Consider the following 16,715-nt stretch of genomic DNA (forward strand, 5'->3'; position numbering starts at 1 on the left):
AAAAACATTTCATTAAAAAAGCTGAAAGCTTTTCCTTTTAGAAACACATATGACGATAAATAAATCCACAAACTGAAAGGTATAATCTATGGAAGTGACACCAAGTATTGCCATTGTTTCATACTTTTTATATATTTTTTAAATGCATATATTTAAAAATAATAATAATAATAATGTGCTTTAATTGGGCATCTTAAACAACTTCTAAAAATGTCTAATGCATCTGACCATTTGTGGCTCTGTGTTCCTTTTCTCCTATTAAAATGATCAATTAAATTAGAGTTTCAGCTCCAGTGGTTTGATTTCATGTACACAACAAATCAAAGCTACAGAAGCCGTGGGTTGCTCTAATAAATTTGCACATGAATGTATATATACTGTATATACACACACACACATTGGTACACATTAGATGTACTTCCAGGGTTACAGCTTTCCTCTCAGAAGTATTACAATGCAGACAGGAGCAGGACTTCCAGGGTTACAGCTTTCCTCTCAGAAGTATTACAATGCAGACAGGAGCAGGACTTCCAGGGTTACAGCTTTCCTCTCAGAAGTATTACAATGCAGACAGGAGCAGGACTTCCAGGGTTACAGCTTTCCTCTCAGAAGTATTACAATGCAGACAGGAGCAGGACTTCCAGGGTTACAGCTTTCCTCTCAGAAGTATTACAATGCAGACAGGAGCAGGACTTCCAGGGTTACAGCTTTCCTCTTGTTTTTTTTTTTCCTCTCTCCCTCCTGCTCTGCACTGTGGGTTTTTAAGTGTTGCTATGGCAACGCTATATCAGGCTGCCAGCTCTGTCAAGTTATTGAACAGCGACTGGCTTTTGCTTCAGCAGATAATTGGGTTCTGTCTTGCAGGTTCATTTTCCAGTGACTGCAGCTTGAATCCGACCTACAGCTGGCCTCAGTTTCACTGCCACTCCAGCGGTAGCTGCAAGTTTATTATTGCTGGTGCGTTGCTGGGGAGGGGTGAGGCGGTCTGTTGCTTATTATGAAAGGCCAGGGATCTGATTGCCATTAGCCCTTATTGTTCATCCATACTTTTCCAAGTTCAAAGCTGTGTGTGATGTCACGTATGTATTAAGGCAGAAAACTAGATCATTCCTACAGTATATAAAGGGTTATAAAGTATATAAAGGTGATGCCTTTGCAACAGCCTAGCGAACTATAGGAAAGTGTAGTGTGAGCATGGTAAAGTGTGTAAGACTGTAATAGATGGATGGTAAATGCATGGAAAAAACCACAGGGACACTGCATAAGTTACTGTGCAGTTTTACCAAAGTTAAAGAGATGAGTTTGTGTTCATAAACTGTCCAAGTTGAAAACTCCAGTGCAATGTACTGTGCGTTGTGCTGTGGTGTTTCTAATTGCACATGTAGAATTACATGCTGCTGTGCAGTATCTGTAGGACAGGTAAGAACAGGGGGCGGGGTGGCTTCATGTAATATGAGAAGTACTTTGTACTGCGTTAGGCAGATACAGTAAGGTATTGGGGTGCAGCAAGGAGCCCCTGCGCTGAGATGTGGAGAATCTAAATATCATGCTGTGTGCGTCCAGGCTTTGCTGTTCGCTTGACCTGTCCAGCATTCATTCATATAAGATCATCTGGCTGTTTTCTGGAATCGTTAAAGGGGGGGTAGCTGGTGATATTTGCCATCATTCTGAGCAGCTCTTACTGTAATTACTCTAATATGGTGTACGTCTGTGGAGTGCTTTGACTGTGAGTTCAGAAGCTGCTCTTCAGTTCTGGTTGCTTGCCGCAGACATGTATAGCACAGGCTGGGTCAACCAAAATGTCTTTATATGATTAGTTAGCACCAGCACCATCTAGTGTACAGTTAGTGTATTACTATTTAACAAAAGGAAACATGAGTGAAAGTGGCAGATCACTCGATCTGATCCAGCTTTAAATATGTCTATGGAAAGCAACCGGAACTGAAAAGCAACCCCTGAACTCAGATGAAAGAATCTAAAGTGTTTCATTTGTTTTTCTGATGGACTCTTTATGAAGTCGAATTCAGGAGCAACTCTCCCGCTCTAGCTGCCAGATTGTCTTTCACCATAGACATATGAAACACAGGCTAGATCAGCAGTGACTGTATAACTGTAGCACCATCTAGTGAGCAGGTCTTGTGCACAGGTACTGCGTATTGAAAGCAGTACAAAAGGATTCCACTGGATGGCGCTGGCTCAACCTAAACGGACCCCTTGTTGATCCACTGCTGCTGAACTCAGGTCAAAGCACTTTAACACACAGTATATATTCAACACATTGAATTCAATGACAGTGCTTGAGTGATTGCAATGAGAAGCACTGAGAATGATTGTGAATAGCACTGAGGTTTAAAACTTCTTGCACTCCTCTATAAGCATAGTTGAAAAAAAAAGCTCTATCTCCCAAACACCCACTTAATGAACTGAGCCTGCAGCCACTGCAGTGCCCTTTGTCTTTGTGTTTCTCAGATGGTTTTGCACTGTGAAGCATTTTGTCAGCTTGCTGACCGGGTCTGCATGTGTTTGCGCTGTGTTGCAGAAAGGACAGATTGCAATGCAAATGAAACGCTGCCATAGGATTGTGTAACATAGCAGGATTGAGATCAATTACCGTCTATATGATGTTTTAGGGAATAATAAGCTGGCTGTATGTATCTGTCATGCAATCATTCTCACACTCCTCTCTTCAATGTTATTATTATTTATTTAGAGACTGAGGTGTGTGAACTATGCATCAGCTGCAGAGTCACTTACAACAACATCTCACCCGAAAGACAGAGCACAAGGAGGTTAAGTGACTTGTTCAGGGTCACACAACGAGTCAGTGGCTGAGACAGGATTTGAACCAGGGACCTCCAGGTTACAAGCCCTTTTCTGTACCCACTGGACCACAAAGTGGCTGTGCTGGGATTTGAACCGGGGACCTCCTGATTACAAGCCCTTTTCTTTAACCGCTGGACCACACAGCCTCCTACAATATCCTAACCATACACCCCGATACAAATGGGTCATGCAAACATGTTTGTAGAGACATTAAAACACTGCATTTTGTATATGCAGAGTTTCATCTGAGATATTTTAAACTGTATTGTTTAAAGCCAGTCTTTTTTTTACTTTTAATGGGTTCACAGAGAGATTCAATGAACTCTTTTTCATTTCATGTCTTGCAGGTGCAGCAGAGTTTTCTGGGACCGTACATTTTCAAAGTGAAAAAGGTAAAGAGTGATATTCAAAGTTAGCATTATTTGTATAAGACTTCATTTGGAACGCCTCCCTCATGAGGCAGTATAGTTTCTACCCATACATACAAGTTATGGACACACACTTAACTTCATAACGTATTGTTCAGGATTTTACATTATGATCCAGCACTTTGCAATCACCCTGCATACTGCATCCAGATGTTTTCAAATCAGCTGCCTAGTACGTGTGCTCAATGCATCTTACTTTAACAAGGTCTGTGTCTGTATACAAGCCAGCAGTAATGTTAGCCCTGGATGGAAAGCTTCTCACTATAATCTCTATGCATGTGCTGTACTCTGTGCTGTATCTTTTGTACAGCTTTATTATTTTTAGCCCCCATGTACCGTTGTTAAATATTCTTTTGCCTTCTTCCTTACAATAAAGACACGCTGCGATGCAGGAGACACGTTTCTTTCTCTTTCTTTCTTGAGCCCCGACTTGTTTGTTTCTGATTTGGTCACTTTGTTGGGTGTGTTTTTGCTTTCTGAAAAATAAAAAAAAGCGTGCTAATGAAGATTTGGATGAAATTGCTTTGAGAATCTAGCCCTTATGGCTGGGCTTTTAGTAGAACAACAGCTCCTGTCTGTCTTTTACAATGTACAGTAGAACAGCTCCTGTCTGTCTTTTACAATGTACAGTAGAATAGCTCCTGTCTGTCTTTTACAATGTACAGTAGAACAGCTCCTGTCTGTGTTTCTTAAACTGCATCGTTTTCTTTCTTGTGTATTATTCTCTGGCCCTCCACTTCCAAAGCCCCTACATTTCTTTTTTGCAAATCCAAACCCTAACCCTAAACCAAACCCTTTTCTTTTTCTTTTTAAAAACAAAAGGAAATCTTTTTTTAAATAGACTGAACTATATTAACTCCAATGCAATGCAACACACTTCATGATTTGTAAAACGGATACGTACCAGTTAAGAGATATGGGGCCGGGTTTTTTCCTCTTGTGAGATGTAAATCTAATGACTTGGCTTTGCTTCATTTGTGAGTAATACAGTGTTTGGTAATACAGTGTTTAGTAATACAGTGTTTAGTAATACAGTGTTTAGTAAATGTATTGTCCAGTTTTACAGCTTTCCTACCTCGCAAGACACTGAAACAGCCAGCTGACATGCAGGGACCCACCCACAGGAAGTGACATTGGCTAAAAGAAAACATTAAGAACCATAAAACACAAGGCTGTGCCGCGGCTTTCAAACTGGCGTCCATGGAATCTACTCCAGCCATTCCCACCTGCAGAGAGGACCCAGCCCTGTTTGTATTTTTTTTATAAATGTTTACCACAGTAAAAACACAGCAAAGTGTAATAAAGCATTGTGCAAGCATGGTAACGCGTAGGGTAAGTATAGTAAAGAATAGCGAGGTATGGTAAAGCACATTAAGAGACATGGCAAACCAGGGTAGTCTATGGTAACTGCAGAGTATAAGAATGGGGAAAAGCATGGGAAAACTGCAAGCATACAGCACACAAAAGACAGAACTCCCACAGCGACCCTCTCCTGAGTGGAGGAGACACACATGGAGCCCAGTGCAGCGTTCTCTGCTCTGCAGCATTCCAATCTCTGTGATTGGCTTTCAGCCTTGCTGGGACTGTTTCAGCTGTCTGGATGGGTTTCATTGCTGTCCATGTATACTGCTGCCCTGTATGTGTATTGTTATTCCAGTTTCATGTTTGTACACGTGTGAAATGTGTGTCACGTGACTAGAACTGATAGGGAAGAAAGCAGTGTTGGTGTTAAAGAAGTCGAAACCTATTTTCCATTGCTGCATGATTACACGTATATATATACACACACACACACACACACACTGTGTATATAATCTGCAACGCTTACATAAAATGTATAGAGCAAACCCACAGATAATTGCATACTGTGGACTATTCTTAAAATGCACAGGAGGATCAAATGAAGACCAGATGAAGAGAGCATGTCCAAGGTAAGAAAGAAAAGCTGTCAGTTTCTCTAGTTGGAGACGCATGTACAGTGTTGTTTGTTCCCCTGTTTTCTGTTGTCAGGGGAGAGCGAGCCTCTCTTCCAGTGGGAGAGGAATTCAGCTGCTGCAGATATAATCCATCTCCCTGTCACACGCACAGCGTTATTGGGAGACCACCAGACACAGTCTGATTGCTGCAGATTGTACCAGAATACTAATACGCTCCCGCTGGCTTCCTCCTGAACGCTAACAAAAAAACATTACCAGAAACAAGCTGCTTTTTGTAGACTTGGAAATCAAAACACAGATGTGGAGGAGAAGAGGATTTAGGATTGCAGACCATTTGAAATGAAACATCAATGCCACTCCCCTCATGTGTCAGAGTAAACAAAGCTCCCTTCATTTCAGTATATAACACATTGCAGTGCAGTCTGGGGTCTGTATGGACGGGACAAGGGGACGATCACCTAACCCTAACCCCCCCCCCCGTGTGTCAGAGTAAACAAAGCACATTGCAGTGCAGTCTGGGATTATGATATTCCAATAACAATAACACAGACTGTACAGCTCATAACCTGTTCATGATATTCTAATAATAATAAACTGTACAGCTCATAACCTGTTCATGATATTCTAATAATAATAAACTCTACAGCTCCTACCCTGTTTACCGAGCCGTGAAAAGCAGTTTCATTTGACTCTGGTGTGTGTGTGTGTGTGTTTTTAATATTCCCCTGCTTATTGAAGCCTGTATATAGACCCATATGCTGTAAGGGGGTGGGTGGGCTTTAGCATGAGTTCATATGAGGTAAAATATATGACATTGATTAATATTGAACATGTGCACCACATGCTGGTTTCCCACATGGGGAATATTAAAAACTCTAAAACAACTGTATGCCCATTTCTGAAGACTGAACACACTTCCCTGCTGTGTCCCGCTAAAGTTACAACGTACAGTAATGGCAGGCACTCCGGAAAATGTATAAATTGACATTTATAGTTTTTAATATCTATTTGAAATGCGCTTGGATCACAAGCCTACCCTGTCACTTCGAGGAGTGGTGTGTTCCACATTTATAAGCTTCCCCTGTCACTTCGGGGAGTGGTGTGTTCCACATTTACAAGCCTCCCCTATCACTACAGGGAGTGGTGTGTTCCGCATTTACAAGCCTCCCCTGTCACAACAGGGAGTGGTGTGTTCCACATTTACAAGCCTCCCCTATCACTACAGGGAGTGGTGTGTTCCACATTTACAAGCCTCCCCTATCACTACAGGGAGTGGTGTGTTCCACATTTACAAGCGTTGGATCCTTTTTCTTTTTTCTTTCTTTGTTCTGTCAGCACAGCCTTTCTTTTCACTTTCACTTAGCCGCCTTTGTTTCTATAAGTAATTGTTGACAATGACAAAGGGATCCCGTCCTTTAAGGGGAGGAACTAAATTCTCAGAGTATGACATCAATGCAAAAAAGGATTGCTGTGCCCTTACCTTCCCTCTCAGAATCATTTCCCACAATAGTAGAAAGATTAGGAGCATGTGACGTAATCAGCATTGTAGTCGAGCAGGAACGTTCAGGAACGCTGCTCCGGTTCAATATTCTATAGAAGCAGAGCTGAACGTTCAGTAACGCTGCTCCGGTACAATATTCTATAGAAGCAGAGCTGAACGTTCAGGAATGCTGCTCCGAGACAATATTCTATAGAAGCAGAGCTGAACGTTCAGGAACGCTGCTCCGAGACAATATTCTATAGAAGCAGAGCTGAACGTTCAGGAACGCTGCTCCGAGACAATATTCTATAGAAGCAGAGCTGAACATTCAGGAACGCTGCTCCGGTACAATATTCTATAGAAGCAGAGCTGAACGTTCAGGAACACTGCTCCGGTACAATATTCTATAGAAGCAGAGCTGAACGTTCAGGAACGCTGCTCCGGTACAATATTCTATAGAAGCAGAGCTGAACGTTCAGTAACGCTGCTCCGGTACAATATTCTATAGAAGCAGAGCTGAACGTTCAGGAATGCTGCTCCGAGACAATATTCTATAGAAGCAGAGCTGAACGTTCAGGAACGCTGCTCCGAGACAATATTCTATAGAAGCAGAGCTGAACGTTCAGGAACGCTGCTCCGGTACAATATTCTATAGAAGCAGAGCTGAACGTTCAGGAACGCTGCTCCGGTACAATATTCTATAGAAGCAGAGCTGAACGTTCAGGAACACTGCTCCGGCACAATATTCTATAGAAGCAGAGCTGAACGTTCAGGAACGCTGCAATATTCTATAGAAGCAGAGCTGAGCGTTCAGGAACGCTGCAATATTCTATAGAAGCAGAGCTCAGGAACGCTGCTCTGGTACAATATTCTATAGAAGCAGAGCTGAGCGTTCAGGAACGCTGCTCCGGTACAATATTCTATAGAAGCAGAGCTGAACGTTCAGGAACACTGCTCCGGCACAATATTCTATAGACGGCAGAGCTGAACGTTCAGGAACACTGCTCCAGTACAATATTCTATAGAAGCAGAGCTGAGCGTTCAGGAACACTGCTCCGGCACAATATTCTATAGACGGCAGAGCTGAACGTTCAGGAACACTGCTCCAGTACAATATTCTATAGAAGCAGAGCTGAGCGTTCAGGAACGCTGCTCCGGTACAATATTCTATAGACAGCAGTGGTGTAGTCGAGCTGAACAGAGAGTTTTATTTTCAGGACTGGAGAATCGATCTGTCTGGCACAGTTTAGAGACGGGGGACCTGAACTGGAAACCAAGGATAACAGATAAGCCCTGAAATACTGTCACTGTGAGCCCAGAGAAAATAAAGGAGTCTGAGTTCAAGGTACTAAAAACAAAGGGTTGAGTTATTGAAAAAAAAACAAAAAAAACATTGAGCCGTGTTTGAGAGACCTGGGGCTAGTTTCACAAAGCAGTATTAGATAGCACCCTGCTAAACCCAATTCACTTCCATTTAAAAAATAAAGAAAGTAATACATTTCTCCTTTAGTCATATAAACTTGCAGAGTGGATTTCTACTAAACTTTATCGTTCCATCTTAATATATATATATATATATATATATATATATATATATATATATATATATATATATATATATATATATATTTTAAACAGTACAAACATGCTAGCTCAGTGTCAGCCGTGCTTTGTAAAAGTGGCCCCAGAATAACAGGCCTCTTTACTGCATTGTATATTCACAATAAGATTGGACAAGTGCAGAACCCTCCCTAAAGTAAGGAAGTTCTTCATATAAGAAACACAAACAGTACCTTCTGTTGGCAAGGTAATAACGTCCCTTTGGTGCGCTAACTGTCAGCAGGGCAGGGTCCTGACCGCCTCTTTCAAATACAGTACGTACAACTGAATATGAGAGCTTGCCATTGCTTTCTGCAGCCTTCATTAAACTAAATGGATGTGCCGTTGAAATATGTTCCAACCCCAAGCCACACGGAGCATGCCCAGGTGAAATCGAGCGAGGGGATACAGAGCATATACTGAGCCATGACGAATTGGAGTGTACGGAAGAGCTTTGAGAATCTCACCCTAAATCTGATCACATCTAACCCTGCAATACATAGCATCCAGGAAAGGATCTTCCTAACAATTATCTTCTGCAGCCTTTTCAACTGTTCTGATTTCTCAAACACAAGACATGTCTTGCTCACAAAAGAGAGAAGGTGATTGTATGCAAGATGGTTTTAAAGACAGTATTTCGGAATTTCTTAGAATCTCCTGCCAATGCTTATCCTTCTTCAGTCCACATTAACACATAGATACCTGTCTGATTTATTCTATCCTTTGATCTCTCTATTCTACTGATTACGTTTTTATTGTGTTGTTTTATTATTTTCCAGGACCCCCTTGTAAACGAGGCCTCGGTCTCAGTGGGTAAATCTCTAGGTCAAATTAAGAAATAAAAGACAAAGAGACATAAATATACAGTTTAGCAGTCAACCTTGAGAATCTGTCCCTCTGTGCTTCCCTTTATTATTATTATTTATTTCTTAGCAGACGCCCTTATCCAGGGCGACTTACAATCGCAAGCAAATACAAATACATTTCAAGTGTTACAATACAAGTAATACAATAAGAGCAAGAAATACAATAATTTTTGTTCAAGTGTGACAAACCACAATTCAATAATACAGCAGATAATAGTGATAGTTACATCAGGATATGATTAAATAGTGATAGTTACATCAGGATATGATTAAGTACAAAATACTACAGGTTAAACACTTGGCAGATTACAATATTCTGAAGTACAGGATTAAATGCAGTAAAATAGGGGGCCGATAAGAGCAAAATAAAGCACATTTAAATGAAGGGTGATAGTGTCCCAGGATACAAACAGAGGAGTTCTACAGGTGCTGTTTGAAGAGGTGAGTCTTAAGGAGACGCCGGAATGTGGTCAGGGACTGGGCAGGCCTGACATCTGTAGGAAGGTCATTCCACCACTGCGGAGCAAGGGTGGAGAAGGAGCGGGCTCGGGAGGCAGGGGAGCGTAGCGGAGGTAGAGCCAGTCTTCTAGTGCAGGCGGAGCGGAGAGGTTGAGTGGGGGTGTAGGGAGAGATGAGGGTCTGGAGGTAGCTGGGTGCAGTCTGGTCAAGGCATCTGTAGGCTAGTACAAGAGTCTTGAACTGGATGCGAGCGGTGATTGGGAGCCAGTGGAGCGAGCGGAGTAGTGGAGTAGTGTGGGCGAAGCAAGGCAGAGAGAACACCAGGCGGGCAGCAGAGTTCTGGATGAGCTGGAGCGGACGGGTGGCGGACGCAGGGAGGCCAGCCAGGAGGGAGTTGCAGTAGTCTAGGCGGGAGAGTACCAGGGCCTGGACCAGTTCAGAGCGTGGCAGGTGTGATTGCAGCTCTGTGCTTCCCTTGCAGTTCAGAGTGTGGCAGGTGTGACTGCAGCTCTGTGCTTCCCTTGCAGTTCAGAGTGTGGCAGGTGTGATTGCAGCTCTGTGCTTCCCTTGCAGTTCAGAGTGTGTATTCTGAGAAGAAGTATGTCACTGATTTCTTTCTTTAACTGCCTTTATTAGTTCACAGCCAATACTTATACTCTAAAGCTACACCTGATGAAGACATGCTATGTGTTCAAACACATTGTGTTTTTTCTTTGTTCTGTTTGAATCAAAATGCTTTTAAGCAAATAAAATGTAAGAAGATGTTGCTGCACAGCACCAGTGGTCGTGTCTTAAAGAATACAGAAGAGTATTCGATTCGAGTGTGCGATCAGTCTCCTCAAATATGAACAATTCAGCGAGGTATGCAGGGACGGTTAGTTCACCATTACTGAGAACGGTCATGACTTTGTGGAGACATTCTTTAGTATATATATATATATATATATATATATATATATATATATATATATATATATATACACAGTATGCTTGATGGGAACTCGGTGGCACTGTCAGCCTAGTCTCTGCCTTGATTGTGAATCCCACAAGTTACTAGAATCACACTGTAATAATAATAATAATAATAATAATAATAATAATAATAATAATAATAATAATACTTGAATGCATTTCTTCTTTCTTGAGAAAAACAAAAAGATCATTATGAATGTCCAAGGCTCCCCTGGGTGAGATGTTTCATATAAACCCCCTGACAAGTCCTTGTCTTGTGCACTGATTCTGATAACTGATCATTATGAATGCCTAAGGCTCCGCTGGGTGAGATGTTTCATATAAACCCCCTGACAAGTCCTTGTCTTGTGCACTGATTCTGATAACTGATCATTATGAATGTCCAAGGCTCCCCTGGGTGAGATGTTTCATATAAACCCCCTGACAAGTCCTTGACTTGTGCACCGATTCTGATAACTGAGTGACGACTGAAGCGATTGTTTGATTTCTCTGTAAATGAGACAGATCTACTGGGAGGAAAAACAACATTCTGACTGGTAGCGCGGAGACTGTAGTTGATGAGAAAATATGTTAAAAAAAGAATAATACAAAGAGAGCCTTTTCATGTGCTTTCTTCCTTTAGTCAGAGGCACAACAAGGGGGAGCTTGGACTACATTGTCTTAAAAGCCAGATTGATTCCTAGAAAAAAAAATAGCTTGTGAACAGACAAAGGCACAAAAACACAAAGCAACAAGAAGATATAATGCTCCCCCCCCCCCATTCACAATACACTCGAGCTTTGTATTAGCCTGAATAAACTTTTAGCAAAAGATATGTGAAAAGTGTACTATCTTTTTATTATTGGTGTTACAATCTGCAGGCACTTTAAGCTTCAGTAGAATGCATTATTGAGTCTCAGTGAAAACGCATTTCACACTTACATTATTTATACAAACTAATATAAAAAAGAAAACAATCAACAACCCATTCATAGTGCTTGTGAGTAGCTAGCGTTGGGATTAGGGATTAAGGGTTAGGATTTGGATAAGGGCTGTATCGTGAAAAAAGACACATGAGTTTACTAAGTAACTACTCTGTCAATGCACAGTAATTAGAGACGCTTGATGTAGAGTGTAGTGGGGTTTATAGTGCAGTAAACCGCAGAGGAGGAGAGTTGGTTAGCACAACATTAGGATACAAGGTGCTGGTTGTCAAATCCGAGATTGGATAATCATTTTAAATACCTGAACGGACGTCATGGCTTATCTGTCGTTTCTGCTTTTCTGTTGTGCGTTGGATGATATTTGTTTGGTAACACTGATGACAGCTGATTGGTTGCAGTAGGGGCTGACAGCTGATTGGTTGCGGTAGGGGCTTGTTAATTGGTGCTTGGAGGTAGAGGGGGCAGGGCTAACCACAAACAGTTTTTAACGTTCCAGTCAATTGAAATGAGATGAGGAAAGTCACAGGTCGCTGTCTTGGCGTCCTCTGCGTGTGCTTTTGCTCCCCGGGCTCCCTGGGATTTGGAGCTGCCGTTGCAAGATTCGGGCCCCAAGATGGGTCCTGTGGGGTTATCCACAGAACGCTTTCCATCTGTGCTGTGGGATCATTTGAGGTAAATGAGAACAGCTGTATCAGGTTAAGAAACGTTTAGGATTTCATGTGGTTGAAGACTTGAGTTAACATGGATTGAATGGGAATTGTCTCCTCCGAGCTGCTGATCAGTTAGCAGCACTGACACCAGCATGAGCCCCGTACTTAGAGCTTGCTCCCCGGCTGAATGGGGAGGCGTTTGACCCGTATGGTTGGCGGTTCACGTCCAGCCCTTGCCTTTTCATTCAATTCAATGAGTTAAGGTGCCAATTCATTACAGTGTCTCATCCTCTTCTTAGGACGTTCCTGGAAACAGGAAGGACATCCCAATTGAACCTCAATAAACTCGCACTGTTGCAATGCTATCTATATTTCTATAGTGCATTTGGTAACACTTTACATTGAGTGTCTCTAATGACTGTGTATTTCCATAGCAGTTACAGAGCAAATACATGTGTACCTACACATTGTTACAATGTTATTATGCATGGTTACAATGTACTGAACCTGGAAGTCTTTTTGTATGATATTTGTAAGCACACGATTGTATCAGAAAAGGCTTAGGGATATACTAGAGCAGCTGCACCTAATTTGAACTAACCATGCTGTTTATTTTGCACATATTGCAAGGGCTACAAAATGTCATTATCTTTGTATTGTGCATCAGTTCCTTTCATAGACTGAAGTGCCATCGTGGTATCCTGCCCATCAATTCAATGACATGTAAAAGAGGCATCTCTTCCCAGGGTAAGACAGCACCACCAAGGAAAGGAAAGGCTTCAGTGACTCGGCATCACCACAAGTTAAACGCTGATATCATACACGTAGTATTATGTGTTATTTATGAGTTACAGAGGCTAGACTGTTCTGGAGCTTAAGTGACCTGCTTTCCTAATCAAGCACTGCACAGGGAGGGGGCTGCACTTACATGACCACAGTATGTTACAGTTAAAGGCACAGCAATTAAAGACATGGTGCTTTTAACAGATATGTAGCTTCGCAACATTGCAGCTGTCTTTTTAAAAACTCATGAAAACTTGAAAAAGTACTTTAGAAACATTTCTCCATGGAAATCTCCAGCACGGTAACACAACCTTAAAGGAGTTAATGTGCGCGAGCCGAGCCCTCTAATCTACTGTTTCATCGGTTCATAAAACAGCTGCTTCCAGGTTAACGCATTCAATTCATGAAAGCCACCAGGGATTGCTAGAGAGGCTCAGAGAAACAAGCGTCTGACAGCCTCCCCTCACCGGCCCCTTCTTATTACTGAGCCTGCCAGCACTGCTCAGCCCTAGATATTACAGCAGGCAGCAGAGCAACAGGAAACATGAAACCAGGAGACAGGAGTGGAATACGCCAGTCACACAACTTCTATTTGAACAGGATCCTGGAGATACACTGCGTTATACATTTTAAAAGAATTGGTGTGAACTCGATGGAGTTTGAGAAGTTGCCCTGCCATAACTTTATGCATTATAAAATAGATACATAGATAGGAAACATGTACAATTATACACAGTGACTGAAGGAGATATGTGACAACATGAATAATAAAACCAACAGGAATTATAAACACAGCTATAAAAAATTAGGATCTGATTCAAAATAATAATGTATTAAAAACCACATCAAAAATCTAGTAAGAAGTCTCCTGTTGAGTAAATGCTAGAATAAAGAGCCCCTCGAGGCACAAAGAGAAGTGAAATGAAGTGCCTCACTCATACCCAGAGAGGATCGCCAAATCCAAACAGGTTCCACACAAAGAGAGCTTTGATTACTGCAGGTAAAAAACACACACGTTTTTCTACATTATCAAATCTGCTGACGGCTTTCATAAGGTTGACATATTCTTGCCTGTAGGGTTTAACATAAAAAAAATAATTTAAAAAACACAAACATTTCAATGGCTGGCAGCCAGCAACATCGAGCTGATTGCTGCTAATAAAATCTGAACTGCAAACGTTACTCCCTTTCAAATGAGCTCATTGTGTCCATTTATTGTATACCCTTAAATGAAACTCCTAGGCATGCTATCCAAGGGTGTCATTCTCTTCTCATTGCACGAGCACCGCTGTCACTCTGCATGCTATCCAAGGGTGTCATTCTCTTCTCATTGCACGAGCACCGCTGTCACTCTGCATGCTATCCAAGGGTGTCATTCTCTTCTCATTGCACGAGCGCCGCTGTCACTCTGCATGCTATCCAAGGGTGTCATTCTCTTCTCATTGCACAAGCGCCGCTGTCACTCTGCATGCTATCCAAGGGTGTCATTCTCTTCTCATTGCACGAGCACCGCTGTCACTCTGCATGCTATCCAAGGGTGTCATTCCCTTCTCACTGCACGAGCACCGCTGTCACTCTGCATGCTATCCAAGGGTGTCATTCTCTTCTCATTGCACGAGCACCGCTGTCACTCTGCATGCTATCCAAGGATGTCATGCTCTTCTCATTGCACGAGCGCCGCTGTCACTCTGCATGCTATCCAAGGTTGTCATTCCCTTCTCATTGCACAAGAACCGCTGTCACTCTGCCTGCGTTCCTTCTATAGGGGGCCTATTGGGTCTTTGCTTGTATTGCACTATAGATGAAAAGCCGCAGCTACTTCCTGGTTCCTAATCACTTGCTGTGTTGTGCCATGCAAATGCACTCCAATGTGACCATGTGACCTGCAGCACCGGTACCAGGATGGAGCAGTGTGTCTACTCTGTAGCATGTCATTTGAATTATTTGCATGTCATGAATGAATTCAAGTCAAGACAACTAAACAAGGGAGGTTATAAAAGACCAGTAATGATGCTAAAGCTACAGCAGCTAAAGAGAATGGATTTACTCCAATCCATTACATCTCCGCTGTGCACCAGAGCTCGCCTCCTCCTCCCCAGCCTCCACCTCATTTTGTTTTGGTTTGGTCTAACAGGGAGGGCAGCTATCCTGCCCTCCTGCCCACGGCGTCCCTATGGTCAGCCTCTCCAATTATCTCCAAGCTCCTTTATGGGCACGGGTACCTCGAAAGAATGTAGCGTGAAAATATATGTAATGTTGTCAAGTCTAAATAAATAATCTATTGCATGAGTGACTGCAGCAAACCTCCAGAGAAAGCAGCGGTGAAAGAGCTATTGATTTGAAGTGTCCTCCACCAATAAAGGGCTTCTATCCCAAGGCCATTGAGACGATGTATTGATCTTCTTCCACTCCTCATTGCCAGCCTCTCACATAGAAGTCAAGGACCAGCTCGATGATCTTGCATGGTTGTTTCTGAATCTCTCTTTTCTTAACCTTTACAAACTGAAAAATCCCCTTGTTGAGCCGGGAGCGTGAAAATACAGACCTTTCAGGATTTCAGGATGCTGCTTAGTTTGTATTGAAGCAATGGGGAGTTTCACATAGAAGAGAGGTGAGAAAAATACACTGGGGTGCTGAAGACGATCTGGTATACCACCACCAGAGGGCAGTGTACGCGATTATTACTGTACACCCGGCTCATATCAGAGGTTACAAATCTACTTCAATAACCTGTTTGCCTCCAGCCAAAGTACTTTAATAACATTTTCTCTGTGAAAAACATAATACAACAATAATAAAATGATATATTATTAATGCTGCAATTTTCTAACAGTTTCAATCTTTGTTGTGTCATGCCAGAAGCAACAAGCTAGCTGAATGGGTTTTAATCATGGAAATGTGAAGCAATACAAAATGAAAGGTGTGGTTCTACAGATCCAGAGTAAGACCCGTCTTGCACTGCCTTACCTAAAGGAACATTATTGATTAGTGTCACCTGTGATAACATTTTGAATTCCCTGTGATTGAAAACAGGAGCGGTTTATCGACCAGTGCTTTATTATTCATTTTTCAGTTTCGGGTTAAGCAGTGTCATACTTAATTTTCGAAGAAAAAAATAAAAGTGAAAAAAAAGGAGGTGTTTGGTAAAGGGTGACTCTGTTTAATGGAGATCAGCTTGGTAAAGGGTGACTCTGTTTAATGGAGATCAGCTTGGTAAGGGTTAAGCTGCTCCAGGAAGTGACTCAGATTCCAGCTCTGTCTTGTCTTTTCTGGGGTTGCCATGGCAATTGAAGAGGGAGTGAGCAGAGCTGTGATGAAACTGAACTGTGAAAGGTTGAAAATAATGAAACATTTCTATCCTGTAACCAGCCAGGTCCACAAGCAATACAATGCCTCAGAATGCTCAGGGATTCCAATCAAATTGTGCCGCTCCCTGGTCATCAATATTATGCCAGCTGAAACTTTAGCAAGAGTAATCTCAGCCTCTTATCATTCTGATTGGTATGTTTTCTCAGTGTTGGTTCACAGTGTACTTAACGTGTCAGCTCATCCCACAGATGGTTTTGCCTGGCCTGGCAGTGAACCAATGCAATGTCCTGTTGCTGCGTACAGTATATCCAGGGGTAACGCGACCAGCAGTGTGTGTGGCTCTCAGGCTGTATATCCAGGGGTAACGCTAGCAGCAGTGTGTGTGGCTCTCAGGCTGTACATCCAGGGGTAACACTAGCAGCAGTGTGTGTGGCTCTCAGGCTGTATATCCAGGGGTAACACTAGCAGCAGTGTGTGTGGCTCTCA

The 16,715-nt window shown here is 42.3% G+C and overlaps 1 long non-coding RNA gene across 4 annotated transcripts in view; it reads left to right on the forward strand.

Moving 5' to 3' along the window:
* The window catches only part of LOC117405670 (uncharacterized), a 121,690-nt gene extending 115,887 nt beyond the window's left edge, over positions 1 to 5,803 (forward strand). For all 4 annotated transcript variants that reach the window (XR_009329300.1, XR_009329299.1, XR_009329301.1 and 1 more), the window contains one exon: positions 3,171 to 5,803. This is a non-coding gene — a long non-coding RNA (uncharacterized LOC117405670). The remainder of the gene's footprint in view (positions 1 to 3,170) is intronic.
* The last annotated feature ends 10,912 nt before the right edge of the window (positions 5,804 to 16,715 follow it).

Source organism: Acipenser ruthenus, chromosome 8, assembly GCF_902713425.1.
Source record: "Acipenser ruthenus chromosome 8, fAciRut3.2 maternal haplotype, whole genome shotgun sequence".
NCBI classification, from domain to species: domain Eukaryota; kingdom Metazoa; phylum Chordata; class Actinopteri; order Acipenseriformes; family Acipenseridae; genus Acipenser; species Acipenser ruthenus.